At 47.6% G+C, this 14,541-nt stretch overlaps 1 protein-coding gene across 1 annotated transcript in view; it reads right to left on the bottom strand.

The window, feature by feature from the left end:
* LOC141182644 (uncharacterized) overlaps positions 1-11,253 on the bottom strand; it is a 35,949-nt gene extending 24,696 nt beyond the window's left edge. The window contains exon 1 of the mRNA XM_073660805.1: positions 11,179-11,253. The gene's annotated coding sequence lies outside the window, so the exon portion shown is untranslated. The remainder of the gene's footprint in view (positions 1-11,178) is intronic.
* Between the last annotated feature and the right edge of the window lie 3,288 nt (positions 11,254-14,541).

The following is a 14,541-nucleotide window of genomic DNA, read 5'->3' on the forward strand; positions in this document are numbered from 1 at the left end:
TACTAATGATTAGTAAATTTACTGATCTTATTTCAGACCTTGACCCAGCTTTCGTCCTTCTCCATCACAGCAACATCCCTTTAAAAACATATAAAAACTCGATACTGAGACACTTCATCACATCTGCTAGAGCATGTATTCCCTCGCTATAAAAAAGTAACAATATCCCGACAATCTCACTATGGTTCTGCAAAATAAATGCGATTATGTTAACGGAGGAGCTCACCTATACGATCAATAACTCCCATGATAAATTTTATAAAACATGGTTCTACTGGTTGGAGTTTAAATCTTCCTCTGATTACCTTGACCTCATAGGGGAAAACTAAAGGTACCGTTACACTTCGCGATGCTAGAGCGATCCCGACAACGATACGACCTGGCAGGGATCGTTACTGCGTCGCTATGTGGTCCCTGGTGAGATGTCAAACAGTCAGATCTTCCTAACGACGCAGCAACGATACGGTGACCCATAGGGACCTGCATAACGATGTTGACGGTCGTTGGGACCCTGTCACATAGCAGCTACTCTGACGATTCAGACCTCGATAAGAAAACGACTTCCCAGTTCTGAGTCGCCAACGAGGTCGTTGGTAAGGTGTCAAACATACCGATGCATGCTACCCAGTGGGACCTCAACGATCAAAAATTGGTCCAGGCCATTTCGACACGACCAGCGATCTCACAGCATGGCCCTGGTCGCTGCTATGTGTCAAACGTAGCGAGATCGATGCTGAAGTCGCTGTTGCATCACAAAACTTTTGACTCAGCAGCGATCTCGCTAGCAATCTCGCTTAGTGTGATGGGGCTTAAGTCTATACTTCAGGAGCCCCTCTGATATTACCCTAACCCTCTTACCCATACATCCCTTCCCCCACTTTCCTTTATCTTTGTTTGAATTTGTGTTTTTGGTTTTAACTACTCATTTTTTACACCCCCAAAATTAAAGTGGAAAAACACACTAGAGGCTGATCCAACTTTGATGTAATGTCCTTAAAACAAGTCAAAATGAGGCTCAGTATTGTGTGTGGCCTCCACGTGCCTGTATGACCTCCCTACAATGCCTGGGCATGATCCTGATGAGGTTGCGGATGGTCTCCTGTGGGATCTCCTCCCAGACCTGGACTACCGCCAACTGCTGGACAGTCTGTGGTGCAATGTGACGTTGGTGGATGGAGCGAGACATGATGTCCCAGATGAGCTCAATCGGATTCAGGTCTGGGGAACAGACGGGCCAGTCCATAGCTTCAATGCCGTCATCTTGCAGGAACTGCTGACACACTCCAGCCACATGAGGTCTGGCTTTGTCCTGCATTAGGAGGAATCCAGGGCCAACCGCACCAGCATATGGTCTCACAAGGGGTCTGAGGATCTCATCTCAGTACCTAATGGCAGTCAAGCTACCTCTGGTGAGCACATGGAGGGCTGTGCGGCCCTCCAAAGAAATGCTACCCCACACCATTACTGACCCACTGCTAAACCAGTTATGCTGAAGCATGTAGCAGGCAGCAGATAGCTCTCCACAGCGTCTCCAGACTCTGTCACGTCTGTCACATGTGCTCAGTGTGAACCTGCTTTCATCTGTGAAGAGCACAGGGCGCCAGTGGCGACTTTGCCAATCCTGGTGTTCTGTGGCAAATGCCAAGCGTCCTGCACGGTGTTGGGCTGTGAGCACAACCCCCATCTGTGGACGTCGGGCCCTCATACCACCCTCATGGAGTCGGTTTCTAACTGTTTGTGCAGACACATGCACATTTGTGGCCTGCTGGGCTCTGGCAGAGCTCTTCCTATTCCTCCTTGAACAAAAGCAGAAGTAGCGGTCCTGCTGCTGGGTTTTTGCCCTCCTACGGCCCCCTCCATGTCTCCTGGTAGCGCCTCCAGCCTCTGGACACTACGCTGACAGACACAGCAAACCTTCTTGCCACAGCTCGAATTGATGTGCCATCCTGGATGAGCTGCACTACCTGAGCAACTTCTATGGGTTGTAGAGTCCGTCTCATGCTACCACGAGTGTGAAGGCACAATCAGCATTCAAAAGTGACCAAAACATCAGCCTGAAAGCATTGGTACTGAGATGTGGTCTGTGGTCCCCACCTGCAGAACCACTCCTTTATTGAGTGTGTCTTGATAATTGCCAATAATTTCCATCTATTGTCTATTCCATTTGCACAACAGCATGGGAAATTGATTGTCAATCAGTGTTGCTTTCTAAGTGGACAGTTTGATTTCACAGAAGTTTGATGTACAGTACAGACCAAAAGTTTGGACACACCTTCTCATTTAAAGATTGAAAATTGTACATTCACACTGAAGGCATCAAAACTATGAATTAACACATGTAGTATTATATACTAAACAAAAAAGTGTGAAACAACTGAAAATATGTCTTATATTCTTGGTTCTTCAAAGTAGCCACCTTTTGCTTTGATGACTGCTTTGCACACTCTTGGCATTCTCTTGATGAGCTTCAAGAGGTAGTCACCGGAAATGGTTTTCTCTTCACAGGTGTGCCCTGTCAGGTTTAATAAGTGGGATTTCTTGTCTTATAAATGGGGTTGGGACCATCAGTTGTGTTGTGGAGAAGTCAGGTGGATACACAGCTGATAGTCCTACTGAATAGACTGTTAGAATTTGCATTATGGCAAGAAAAAAGCAGCTAAGTAAAGAAAAACGAGTGGCCATCATTACTTTAAGAAATGAAGGTCAGTCAGTCCGAAAAATTGGGCAAACTTTGAAAGTGTCCCCAAGTGCAGTTGCAACAACCATCAAGCGCTACAAAGAAACTGGCTCACATGAGGACCGCCCCAGGAAAGGAAGACCAAGAGTCACCTCTGCTTCTGAGGATAAGTATATCCAAGTCACCAGCCTCAGAAATTGCAGGTTAACAGCAGCTCAGATTAGAGACCAGGTCAATGCCACACAGAGTTCTAGCCGCAGACACATCTCTTCAACAACTGTTAAGAGGAGACTTTGTGCAGCAGGCCTTCATGGTAAAATAGCTGCTAGGAAACCACTGCTAATGACAGGCAACAAGCAGAAGAGACTTGTTTGGACTAAAGAACACAAGGAATGGACATTAGACCAGTGGAAATCTGTGCTTTGGTCTGATGAGTCCAAATTTGAGATCTTTGGTTCCAACCACCGTGTCTTTGTGCGACGCAGAAAAGGTGAACGGATGGACTCTACATGCCTGGTTCCCACCGTGAAGCATGGAGGAGGAGGTGTGATGGTGTGGGGGTGCTTTGCTGGTGACACTGTTGGAGATTTGTTCAAAATTGAAGGCATACTGAACCAGCATGGCTACCACAGCATCTTGCAGCGGCATGCTATTCCATCCGGTTTGCGTTTAGTTGGACCATTTTTCAACAGGACAATGACCCCAAACACGCCTCCAGGCTGTGTAAGGGCTATTTGACCAAGGAGAGTGATGGGGTGCTACGCCAGATGACCTGGCCTCCACAGTCACCAGACCTGAACCCAATCGAGATGGTAAAGGGTGAGCTGGACAGCAGAGTAAAGGCAAAAGGGCCAACAAGTGCTAAGCATCTCTGGGAACTCCTTCAAGATTGTTGGAAGACCATTTCCGGTGACTACTTCTTGAAGCTCATCAAGAGAATGCCAAGAGTGTGCAAAGCAGTCATCAAAGCAAAAGGTGGCTACTTTGAAGAACCTAGAATATAAGACATATTTTCAGTTGTTTCACACTTTTTTGTTAAGTATATAATTCCACATGTGTTAATTCATAGTTTTGATGCCTTCAGTGTGAATGTACAATTTTCAAAGTCATGAAAATACAGAAAAATCTTTAAATGATAAGGTGTGTCCAAACTTTTGGTCTGTACTGTACTTGGAGTTATATTCTGTTGTTTAAGTGTTCCATTTATTTTTTTGAGCAGTGTATGTTAATCCACATGAATATGTAATGACTTCAGGTTTAAGTCTGAGTCACCACGCTGGTATATCCTAAAACACATTGAACCAATGCACTACTAGTGACTCTACTTTGTATTGTGTTTAATTATTTCATTTTGTTTTCAAATGTTGTGGAAATACTGGTTATTGTTATGGTTATGGGGTCATGTTTGACCTACTACTTGTTGCACAACTAGTACCCGGCGTTTGTATTTGTATTTCCTTTTCAAAACTTAATAAAGATAAGTTTATAAAGGATAATCAAGTCACATTGTGTTTGATATTTGTTGCTTGAAAAAAAACTAGGTGAAAGTTTTCCGCCCAGTGTAGAAGCCTTTTTGGATACAAAACTCAAACAAAATATGCAAAAGAATTTACAAAGTCTGGAGGAAGGATCTCAGACATCAAAAAAACTAAGTTTGAAAGAGATATCAAAGACTACAAGTCAAATTCAATTTACACATGGAAATGAAACAAACCAAGAGCTACTGTTCTGAAATACAGGTCACACAATAAATTCAAAGGAAATAGAGGAGAGCGGAGGTCAGCTTCACAAATCCCAATGTGTCCATGGGTTCCTCTAATTATAATTCTCTGAGGACTTATCTGATGTATCAGTGGGATCAACTAAAGACAGATGGAACAAAAATAAATTCTCAAGTATTCCCCATAATTCAGCACAAAACAACGGAGAAGGGCGGGCAGAAAGCTCTAACGTGCCCGAACATGTGCGTTCCATGCCGGAGTGCATCACAGTCTCCTATCTGCGACTGCGCATGTCCGGAAGCATGCGTTCCACACCGGAGCGCATAATGGTATTGGATTGCATTCCACCAATATAGAAAAATCCTCTCTCTGAGATCAGCGTCATGGGAGACTAAAGCAAGTATTGCACATCCTCCCATCATGCAATAGGCACGTAGATCTACTTTATCACGACATAAAATATGGGATGGTGGCCCACAGTATATTCCTAAATGGTCAAATTTGACCCTTATTGCATAGAGATACACAAGGAACATCACACTTGTTAATTATGAAATAGTAGATGTGGGATATAACTGATAAGAAATAATTCTGATATAGAAGCTCAGATATCTCGATGAAGTACAACAATATGTGAACCCCATTCACAGGGAACTGAGTAGCAATGGGTAGAGTATAAAATCCAAAAATGTTATCCAGAATGGGGCTGTATTCACACAAAACAGGCAAAGGAAATTTGCTCATTGAGTCCCTTAGGGGCTCGTGAATCCAGTCTAAAAATCCACTCACTTTCTTTTTTGAGGATACATGTATTGTGATCACCTCCCCTCACATTGGGTTTAACCATCTCAATGATACAAAAGGAGATGTCTCCGGTTTGACCTCGATGTACACTGTTCATGTGTCTCGCTAATGAGGTGTCCCGACCATGGTGTATATCGCCCAAATGATCCCCCACTCTCTTCCTAGACTGCCTCTTGGTCTTGCATACATAATCTAGGGGGCAGGTGCATGTGGCCATATATACAAATCCTGAGGTTTTACAGTTGGAATAATCCCACTGGTAAAAAGATTTTACTCGTGGAGGAACTCGAGAAAGATTTACATGGTCTCATCCAATTACATGTACAACATTCTCCACATCTAAAGAAACAGCAGATTCTTTTATCTAGCCAAGTCCCCTTGGGTGCAGGTATTTTGTAGAAACTATGCACTAAATGGTCCCTAATGGACCAACACTTTCTGAAAGTTATTGTGGGAGTAGATCCCACAGCACCCTCAGGGCCGGGTCAGCCATAAGTTTATCCCAGTGTTTTCTGAGGATATTAAAGATACGGTCACTCTGATTGTCATAAGTTTTTCTTACTCGTGTTATCCCATCTTTTTCTTGGTCTCTTGGTTAGGTATGGAGGAGTGTCTGTCTCTCCCATTTTTTTGCAAACGATGATGCGGAGTCCAAAATGTACCAGGAGTACCCTTTTTCCCTGAATCTTGTGTTCAGGTCTATTGCCTGTATATTAAAATCTGTGACATTATGGCAGTACCTTCTCAACCATAAAAATTGGCCCCTGGGTATTCCTCTTTTTATGGGGATGGGGGTGGTGGTTATCCCACTTCAATAGTTTATTAGTGCTTATAGGTTTATGGTAGATGAGTGTCCCTAGGGTCCCATCCCGTTCTATCTAGATTAGTACATCCAGGAAAGGCAACTGGTAATAATTAAATTCAGATATAAATCTCAGGCCCACTCTATTGATGTTGAGTTCCCTGACACATTCAAAAGATTGTTCACTCGCCCCTGACCAGATGATTAAAATGTAGTCAATATATTTGTACCATACCCCAATATATGGCTGCCACCACTTATCATCATCCCTGGATATTGTGGATTCCTCCCACCAGCACAGGAAAAGGTTAGCATTAGTGTTGAGCGAGTATGTTCTATTAACCCTTTCGCCGAGTATGCTCGGGCCGAGCTCCAAGTATTTACAGCTGCTCGGTGATAAGGTTAAATCACTCCCGTGTGCATGATTTGCAACTGTTTGACAGTTTTATTACATGTGAGGAATGTGTAAGAAATAGACATTCCTTACATGTAATAAAGCTGTCAAACAGTTGCAAATCATGCACACGGGAGCGATTTAACCTTATCACCGAGCAGCTGTAAATACTCGGAGCTCGGCCCAAGCATACTCGGACAGAACATACTCACTCAACCCTAGTTAGCATATGAGGGGGCACAGGGGCTCCCAATCGCAGTACCCGTGAGCTGGTGGAAGTACTGCCTGTCAAAAATAAAGAAGTTATGAGTAAGAGTGAATTTTAGAAGATCCTCCATGAAATCATTATGTCTGCTACACTCTATTGATCTCGATTTCAAGAAATGTCTTTCTCCTCTGATACCATCCTCATACTGTATATTACTGTAATAAGCCTCGATATCTAGTAAGGCCTGCTCCACTACATGCATGTATACATGCTCGAGGGTCCACATGGAGGGGAGCAGGGAAAGGGAAAACCAACTCCAGAGGGATTATTCCAACTTCAGGTAGTCAGGCAGTACTGGAGGAACATTATACTGGGTGGAGGCATCATACATCTTGCATAAGGGGCAAAATGGGGGCATCATACATACTGTATAAGGGGCATAATGGGGGCATTACACTGTGTGGGGGCATCATACATCCTGCATAAGGGGTATAATGGGGGCATTACACTGTGTGGGGGCATCATACATACTGCATAATAATAATAATAATGATAATTTTTATTTATATAGCGCCAACATATTCCGCAGCACTTTGCAATTAAGCGGGGACATGTACAAACAATAAATTCAATACAAGGTGAGACAGTTTAACAGTTACAGTACATCAGGAGTGTGGTCCCTGCTCGCAAGCCTACATTGTACAAGGAAATGGGGGGACACAATAGGTGGAAAGTGCTTGTTATTTCAGGTCTGGCAATTATAATAAGTCGGGATTATCATATAAAGCTGTATGATCCGGTCATCAGCCTGTATGTTCAAGTGCAATACTCAATTACCGAGTGCAGTTATCGTGTGCATGGAGGGTGTAGAGACAGATGATCAGTAGGGGGCCGATTCTGAATAGTATTTAGGAGGGAACAGGGGAAAGTTAGCTTACTGGGTATTTGAGGTGGTAGACTTGTTTAAAGAGATGGGTTTTTAAAGCGCGCTTGAAGACATCGGGGCTAGGCATCAATCGGATCGTCTGGGGTAGAGCATTCCAGAGAACTGGCGCAGAACGAGAGAAGTCTTGGAGATGGAGGTGCGAGGTTCGGATTATGGGGGATGTTAGTCTTAGGTCATTTGTGGAACGGAGGGCACGTGTAGGATGATAGACTGAGATGAGAGAGGAGATATAAGGTGGTGCAGAACTGTGGAGAGCTTTGTGGGTGAGAGCAATGAGTTTATAGTGGACCCTGTAGCGAATGGGTAACCAGTGTAATGACTGGCACAAGGTGGAGGCATCAGTGAAGCGGCTGAACAGAAATATGACCCTGGCTGCCGCATTCAGGACAGATTGGAGAGGGGAAATTTTGGTAAGAGGGAAACCGATCAGAAGAGAGTTGCAGTAGTCCAGACGAGAGTGAATAAGAGCGACAGTAAGAGTTTTAGCATTTTCAAAAGTGAGAAAAGATTGGATTCTGGAGATGTTTTTAAGATGCAGGTGACAAGAGCGAGTGAGTGATCGGAGATAGGGAGTAAAGGAAAGGTTAGTGTCGAATATGACCCCAAGGCAGCGGGCGTGCTGCTTGGGAGTTATGGTTGAACCCTCCAAGGTAATTTCGATGTTAGGTAGAGTTAGGTTAGTAGAGGGGGGAAACACAAGAAGTTCAGTTTTGGAGAGATTCAGTTTAAGATAGAGGGAGGACATCATGCTAGACACAGCAGACAAACAATCCTTGGTATTTTGTATTAGGGTAGGGGTGATGTCAGGGGAAGAAGTGCATAATTGGGTGTCATCAGCATAGAGATGATACTGGAACTCAAATCTGCTGATTGTTTGTCCATTGGGGCAGTGTATAGAGAGAAGAGGAGGGGGCCTAGGACTGAGCCCTGCGGAACCCCGATAGTAAGGGGATGAGGAGGGGAAGAGGAGTCGGCAAAAGATACAGTGAAGGAGCAGTCAGAGAGGTAGGAGGAGAACCAGGAGAGAACGGTTTCCTTGAGACCTATAGAGCGGAGCATAGTGAGGAGGAGCTGGTTATCCACAGTGTCAAATGCTGCAGAGAGATCCAGGAGAATCAGCAGGGAGCAGTGACCTTTGGATTTGGCTGTTAGTAGATCATTAGAGACTTTACTGAGGGCAGTTTCAGTGGAGTGTAAGGAGCGGAAACCAGATTGTAGAGGGTCAAGGAGAGAGTTAATCAGAGAGATAGCGGATTAGATGGGAGTGGACCAAGCGTTCCAGGACTTTAGAGATGAAAGGAAGATTAGAGACAGGTCTGTAGCTAGCAGCGCAATTCTGGTCTAGGGATGGCTTTTTAAGTAAAGGCGTTATGATGGCATGTTTAAATAAGGAGGGAAAGATACCTGAAGAAAGAGAGAGGTTAAATATTTTAGTCAGGTGAGTGGTGACCATCGGTCAGAGGGACTGCAAGAGATGTGAAGGAATGGGGTCACTGTTGCAAGTTGTAGGCCGAGAAGAAGCGAGGAGCTGGGTAACTTCTTCTTCTGTGACAGGCTCAAAGATGGCAAGTGAGCTTGAAGTGCGGCAGGGAAGGGGATCCAGGCACTGAGGAGATTGGGCTGAGATGTCCTCATGGATGTGGTTGATTTTTTCAAAGAAATAAGTGGCCAGATCCTCCCCGCTGAGGTTGGTGGTGGGGGCCTGTGCTTTAGGTTTCAGGAGGGAGTTTAAGGTTTAGAAAAGTCGTTTTGGATTGTTGGACATTGAAGTGATGAGGGTGGTGAAGTAGGATTGTTTGGCCAGATGAAGGGCAGAGTTATAGGTTTTGAGCATGAATTTATAGTGGATGAAGTCCTCTGCTAAAAGAGATTTTCTCCACTGACGCTCAGCACACCTTGTGCAACGTTGAAGAAAACGTGTTTGCATCGTGTGCCAGGGCTGCCGTTGCCAGCGTCGGATCTTTCTGCGAGTAGAAGGAGCTGCTTCATCTAGGGCACTCTTCAGTGTATTATTGTAGTGTGACAATGCTAAGTCTGGACAGGAGAAGGAGGAGATGGGGGCTAAAGATGTGTGGAGATTGTTCATAAGCTGCTGGGTATTAATGGTACGTGTATTCCTATAAGTGTGGTAAGTGGGGGTGTCCCGGGTGAGGAGACAATTCTTAACAGAGAAGGAAAGAAGGTTGTGGTCCGAGAGCGGGAGAGGGGAGTTGGTAAAGTCATCCAGCAAGCAGAGACTGGAAAAAAACAGGTCCAGAGTATTCCCGTCTTCATGGGTAGGAGAATTAGTAAACTGTGAGAGACGGAATGAAGAGGTTAGAGAAAGTAGATGAGAGGCAGATTGGGAGAGGGGATCATCGATGGGGATGTTAAAGTCGCCCATGATGAGGGTGGGGATGTCACAGGATAGAAAGTGAGGAAGCCAGGTGGCAAAGTGATCCAAGAACTGGCGGGAGGAGCCTGGAGGGCGATACACAATTGCCATTCGCAGGGAGAAGGGTTTAAAGAGTCTGATGGTGTGGACTTCAAAGGAAGGAAACAAGTGAGGGAACTGGGGGGGGGATGACCTGGAAAACACATTGTGAGGAAAGGAGCAGACCAACACCTCCATCCTGTCTGTTGCCAGGTCTGGCGGTATGTGAAAATTTCAGCCCACCAAACGAGAGAGCAGCAGCAGCGGTGGTGTCTGGCTGCTGAATCCAGGTTTCTGTGATAGCCAGAAGCTTAATGGAATTAGAGAGGAAAAAATCATGGATGTAAGTTAGTTTGTTACACACAGACCGTGCGTTCCAGAGAGCACAATGGAAATCGATAAGAGAGGGCATGCACTGAACGTTAATAAAATTAGCAGGGTTTCTATATGCAGCTGGAGGAGAGTAATGTAGGCTAGTGGAGGGGGGCCCAGGGTTGGGGGGAGATGTTTCCTGCGACTAGTAAAAGGAGAAAGAAGAGAAAGAGCAGGTGGTCTAATGATTTGTATGAACGTTTTGAGTGCTGTATGGAGGTAGAGGATGGCTTGCAGTGGGTGAGGAATGTCAGTAGAGCCTCAGAGTTATACATGGGAGAGGGGAGAAGGGAGGGGTTGATATAGGGAGAGTGCACAAAATGTGTTAAAGGGCAGGCGAGTTGTGAGAAAGCAGAAGTGAAAACAAATAAAAAGCAGATTGATAAGACTAATGCATAATGCAGTATGACTGACCGAGAAGCATGTTTGTATGAATATCTTATGCACCTTACCTGTCTCCTGCCCTGTCCAACTGTCATGTATAACTGCAATTTTAACTATTGCACTTCAAATCTATTGCACGCGTGACCCAGCACGCGTGCTATCCCGAGCCAGAGCATAAGGGGCATAATGGGGGCATTACACTGTGGGGGCATCATACATACTGCATAAGGGGCATAATGGGGGCATTACACTGTGGGGCCAGTAAAGGAGCCCTGTACTATGAGAACGATACATTTCCTCCCTTCCTGTATCCATAGTTGGGTCGTATGTATCTATTACAGGAAACAGAACAAAAACCTTATGATTCTTATAAAGGGGCAACACAAGACCCCAAAAGCGTCTCCATGCTGAAGGGGTTAATGCCCCCTGCGTCCAGTAATGGGGGATCTCCACATACCTCCACCTGCAGAGCCGCCACCACATATATGGCTGTTCTGTGCACAGGACCTGTGATGAGGTCACAGGAGGGGAGGAGTCAGGGGTCACATGATCAGGGGCCTCAGTGGATGCCGGACTCTGCTGTGCTGGTTGTCATGGTGCTGGATGAGCTGAAGTTTATGTGTGGGGTCAGGAGGGGTTTACAGTGTGGATGTAGCAGAGCCGCGTGTGTACGGGGTGTACGGAGCAGAGCCGAGTGTGTACGAGGCATACGGAGCGGAGCCGCGCGTGTACGAGGCGTACTGAGCGGAGCCGCGCGTTTACGAGGCGTACTGAGCGGAGCCGCGCGTGTACGAGGCGTACTGAGCGGAGCCGCGCGTGTACGAGGCGTACTGAGCGGAGCCGCGCGTGTACGAGGCGTACTGAGCGGAGCCGCACGTGTATGAGGCGTACTGAGCGGAGCCGCGCGTGTACAAGGCGTACGGAGCGGAGCCGCGTGTGAACGAAGCGGAGCCGCGTGTGAACGAAGCGGAGCCGTGAGTGTTTGTCAGTCCTCACTTGTGGGGGCCAATAGCTATGCCCCCAAGGTGTGAAGAACATACAACCCCCTAAAGTGACCCCATTTCAGACACTGTACCCACCAGGGAAGTCATCTGAGGGTGTAATGGGCAGGGCCGGTGTCAGCACCCGGCGGACTCGGGCCCTGAGCAGGTGGGGGGCCCACTTGCCGTCGGGCACCCCGCTGCGCTATGGGACCTGTGAGCGGAGGAGAGTGGTGCCAGCGCCCGCCCCACCCCCGCTTGCTCAGGGCCCCGGCAGCCAGCACAATACTTACCTCTCCCTGTGCCTCCGCAGCAGATCCGGTCTCTTCCGCGGCTGCTGCATTGTGACGTCTTTACACCACGCTCTCTCCTGAGCCGTCACAGCGCAGAGTGGTAAGTCGCTGAGGAGTCTGGAGCAGCGGCAGCAGGTAAGGAGAAGTGAGGTGAGTATTTGATTTTTTTTATTGTATGGAGGCATGGGGCATTATATGGTGGGGTGGGGAGGGGGGGGTGTGACATCCTGCATGGGGCATTATAAGGGGGGGTGACCTCCTTTATGGGGCATTATAAGGGGTGGGGTGTGACATCCTGCATGGGCATTATAAGGGGGGGTGACATCCTGTATGGGGCATTATAAGGAAGGGGGGGGTGCATCCTGTATGGGGCATTATAAGGGGGGGTGACATCCTGTATGGGGCATTATAAGGGAGGGGGGTGACATCCTGTATGGGGCATTATAAGGGAGCGGGTGTATGACATCCTGCATGGGGCATTATAAGGGAGGAGGGTGTGACATCCTGCATGGGACATTATAAGAGAGGGGGGGTGACCTGCATGGGGCATTATAAGGGAGGGGGGGTGAAATCCTGCATGGGGCATTATAAGGGAGGGGGGGTGACCTCCAGCATGGGGCATTATAAGGGGGGGGGGGGTGACATCCTGCATGGGGCATTATAAGGGAGGGGGGTGTGACATCCTGCATGGGGCATTATAAGGGGTGGGGTGTGACATCCTGCATGGGGCATTATAAGGGAGGGGGGTGTGACATCCTGCATGGGGCATTATAAGGGAGGGGGGGTGACATCCTGCATGGGGCATTATAAGGGGGGGTGACATCCTGTGTGGGGCATTATAAGGGGGGGTGACATCCTGTATGGGGCATTATAAGGGAGGGGTGTGTGACATCCTGCATGGAGCATTATAAGGGGGGATGTGACATCCTGTGTGGGGCATTATAAGGGGGGGTGACATCCTGCATGGGGCATTATAAGGGAGGGGGTGTGAGACATCCTGCATGGGGCATTATAAGGGAGGGGGGGTGACATCCTGCATGTGGCATTATAAGGGACGGGGGTGACATCCTGCATGGGGCATTATAAGTGAGGGGGGGTGTGACATCCTGCATGGGCCATTATAAGGGAGGGGCAGTGACATCCTGTATGGGGCATTATAAGGGAGGGGGGGGTGACATCCTGCATGGGGCATTATAAGGTAGGGGGGGGTGACATCCTACATGGGGCATTATGTGGCAGGAACAGCCTGCATGGGGCATTATGTGGGGGGAACAGCCTGTGTGGGGCATTATGTGGGGGAAACAGCATGTGTGGGGCATTAAGTGGGGGTAACAACCTGCATGAGGCATTATGTGGGGGGAACAGCCTGCATGGAGCATTATGTGGGGTCACAGCCTGCATGGAACATTATATGGGGACCAGTATTCTGTATGGAGCGTTATATGTGGGGCCACTATCCTGTATGGAGCGTTATATGGGGGCCAGTATACTGTGTGGAGCGATTCGCCGGTTTCTGAGCTATTGTAGAATTTACAATAGATATCACTCATGTAATGTAAGAAGTGAAATCTTTGCATTGTACTATATATATATATATATTTCTCTGCGGTATCTGTGCATCATGAATCGTGGTATGTGTTAAAGGGGCCACTGAGACTCTTTCACCTGAGGCCCACAAAAACCTGGAGCCGGCCCTGGTAATGGGCGTTGTTATCCCACAGGGGTCTCACTGATTTCTTTACCACTCGTTTGTGTGCAAATAATATTACATTTGCTTAGAGCCGCAGCGAGGGGTTCAGCAAGGGGCGGACACACCGCCGATGCAGCTGCACCCAGGCCCAGAGGTGGAGGGGGTCCCATGCAGGAAGGGGCGTAGTGCTCAGGCAGTAGACCACGATCAGTCAAGGGGCCCGATGCTGCTTAACCTTGTCCACTCCCACCCATCATGATTTTTGATACCCAGGGCAGAGTGCGCCCATTGAAAAAGGGGGCGTGTCATGCAGGAGAGAGGCCGCTGGCCAATGAACGATTCCTCATCAGACTGATGAGAGCGCTGATTGACTGCTTTGTCTGTCCTCCTGCAGGGTCTTACAGGGGGTCTTCTGCCTCCTGCTGTTCCTTTCCCAGCAGCATTTCCTCAAAGAGTAGAGGGTGGGGGAGGAGAGTCGGACATCAAACAGCACGCAGGGGCAGGAAGCTGAAATCAGTCCTGTCTGCTGTGTCCCCTCCTCCACAGTGCATTCTGCAGCCCTCTCCAGAAGACCCCTATATCATAAAAGATTAGTATATGAGTGTATGTATATGTGTGCAGGGCTGCCACCAGGAATTTCAGGTCGCTTACTGGCAAAATTTTCGGGCCCCGTGAGACTCCACCCAGGCTCCACCCCAGCTCAGCCTTCACTCCTCGAGCCTTCCATAGTCACACCGGCCACTCTTGGAAAAACTCCACTTATGCACCACATCCTCAGTAATCACACATTAAGGGTATGTGCCCATGGTCAGGAGCCACCTGCAGCCCCAAAGCTGCGGGATAGCCGTGCGGCTTCT

Source organism: Phyllobates terribilis, unplaced genomic scaffold (genome assembly GCF_046119375.1).
Source record: "Phyllobates terribilis strain yellow unplaced genomic scaffold, ASM4611937v1 Scaffold_35__1_contigs__length_13245226, whole genome shotgun sequence".
Classification (NCBI taxonomy): domain Eukaryota; kingdom Metazoa; phylum Chordata; class Amphibia; order Anura; family Dendrobatidae; genus Phyllobates; species Phyllobates terribilis.